The 2,500-nt window shown below is 49.0% G+C and overlaps 1 long non-coding RNA gene across 1 annotated transcript; it reads right to left on the bottom strand.

Moving 5' to 3' along the window:
• Positions 1-213: 213 nt before the first annotated feature.
• On the bottom strand, positions 214-2,494 carry LOC115227515. Its single transcript, XR_003883131.2, has 2 exons — positions 844-2,494; positions 214-247 (listed from the first exon to the last, which is right to left on the bottom strand). It is a non-coding gene; the product is annotated as an uncharacterized LOC115227515 (long non-coding RNA).
• Positions 2,495-2,500: the final 6 nt, after the last annotated feature.

Here is a 2,500-nt window from a genome sequence, read left to right as displayed (position 1 = left end):
TGTGTTATATTAGTTCTCAACAAGACTTATTGGTACAAGGTTATCAAGGTAACAATGTCTTTATTATTATTACGTTCCGAGTTCAAATTCTGGCGAGGGGTCCTTCCGGGGTCGATTAAATAAGTACCAGTTACACGCTGGGGGTCGATGTAATCGACTTCTGGTTTGCACGCACAACGGTAGGAACCTAGGAAATTGTGACATATGGCACCATAACGACAAGGATTCTTTAAACACTCGTTGATGTCTGAAAAATGAAACCGAAATTTTATTATTTTCAAAATTATTTGAAGCAAAGGCAGCGTATTTCAATGGAAATTGTTAATGTCATATCATCATCATCATCATCATCAACAACAACATTCTGGCATCCGCTTTTGCATGCTTGCATCCATCAGACAAGAGTCAAAATGGAGCAGAGTTTTGGAAAAGATGAACGTAGGTGTGGCTGTGTGGTAAGTAGCTTGCTTACCGACCACATGGTTCAGGGTTCAGTCCCACTACATGGCACCCTGGGCAAGTGTCTTCTATTATAGCCTCGGGCCGACCAAAGCCTTGTGAGTGGATTTGGTAGACGGAAACTCTACCGAAAGATTGAAAGTTGATCCATTCACATGCACTCACACAGAACCATTCACCAGGTGTATAGCAAATTTTTTACACTAAAAAAACCTCAAAATTTAAAACCAATAAAATTATCGATTTGCAATTGTCCATGTTTTTCAGATAAGACCATACAGATAAGGCCATACTGACACCAGTCGTCGTAAAAATCAGTGAAATACCTATTGAGATATTTATTTAGAAAGATAACAGGCTGAAATCGTTTTGTACCCAACTCACCTGAGCAATGTTGACGAGGTTAAGATCATTCAGAGCTTCTGTAATGTTACCAACATTCATTCTGTAGTTTCCATTCTCAAAGTCCATTCTAGAACCATCAAGAGGCTTGGCATCAGTTCACGCGGATAACCGCGCTCTTCATTGATGGACGATCCGAGTGATCCCCTGTCCAGGGTTTCGGTATTTGCTACTACTACTACTACTGAAAGAAATTAAAAGGCGTCGGCAGCGGAAAAGAGCGCGCGACTGCCGAAGCCAACGGCGAGGTAGGAAGGAAGAGAGAAATGTCATGGAGCTCGCAAAGCGTGCAAGCACCATCGTCCGAGCGCCATGTGAGCGGGCCGGCGCCGGCAGGTGGTTGCGCGGTCGGCAGCAGAAGTAGGAAAAAGTGCGGCAAGTTGGCGGGCTGACGCACTGCTGCTGATGTGCTGTTAGAGGGCCTAAACAAAAGTATTCGGTAGTACTCGGGCAAGGGGGCCCGGCCGCGACTTGTGGTTCGGCAGGTTTCGTGAAGAAACTGCACGCGAAGAGAAGAATAGTTACACTGTAGCGCTGCGTTACACCACGGTTGTTATCATCTTTCGGGAATTTACGGGACTGATCATGTCACCGTATCGACTTTGTGACGACAGCTCACCCACACTGCCGCCACCTGCTTCGGTTCGCTCTAACGATATCGGACATGGTAGCGCTGCGTTACACCACGGGTGTTATCATCTTTCGGGAATTTACAGCACGGACCATGTCACCGTATCGACTTTGTGACGACAGCTCACCCACACTGCCGCCACCTGCTTCGGTTCGCTCTAACGATATCGGACACGGTAGCGCTGCGTTACACCACGGGTGTTATCATCTTTCGGGAATTTACGGCACGGACCATGTCACCGTATCGACTTTGTGACGACAGCTCACCCACACCGCCGCCACCTGCTTCGGTTCGTTCTAACGATATCGGACACGGTAGCGCTGCGTTACACTACGGGTGTTATCATCTTTCGGGAATTTACGGCACGGACCATGTCACCGTATCGACATTGTGACGACAGCTCACCCACACTGCCGCCACCTGCTTCGGTTCGCTCTAACGATATCGGACACGGTAGCGCTGCGTTACACCACGGGTGTTATCATCTTTCGGGAATTTACGGCACGGACCATGTCACCGTATCGACTTTGTGACGACAGCTCACCCACACTGCCGCCACCTGCTTCGGTTCGCTCTAACGATATCGTACACGGTAGCGCTGCGTTACACCACGGGTGTTATCATCTTTCGGGAATTTACGGCACGGACCATGTCACCGTATCGACTTTGTGACGACAGCTCACCCACACTGCCGCCACCTGCTTCGGTTCGTTCTAACGATATCGGACACGGTAGCGCTGCGTTACACTACGGGTGTTATCATCTTTCGGGAATTTACGGCACGGACCATGTCACCGTATCGACATTGTGACGACAGCTCACCCACACTGCCGCCACCTGCTTCGGTTCGTTCTAACGATATCGGACACGGTAGCGCTGCGTTACACCACGGGTGTTATCATCTTTCGGGAATTTACGGCACGGACCATGTCACCGTATCGACTTTGTGACGACACCTCACCCACACTGCCGCCACCTGCTTCGGTTCGTTCTAACGATATCGGACAC

This window comes from Octopus sinensis, unplaced genomic scaffold, assembly GCF_006345805.1.
Source record: "Octopus sinensis unplaced genomic scaffold, ASM634580v1 Contig04180, whole genome shotgun sequence".
In the NCBI taxonomy this organism is placed as follows: domain Eukaryota; kingdom Metazoa; phylum Mollusca; class Cephalopoda; order Octopoda; family Octopodidae; genus Octopus; species Octopus sinensis.
This window is presented reverse-complemented; position numbering and strand designations above follow the sequence as displayed.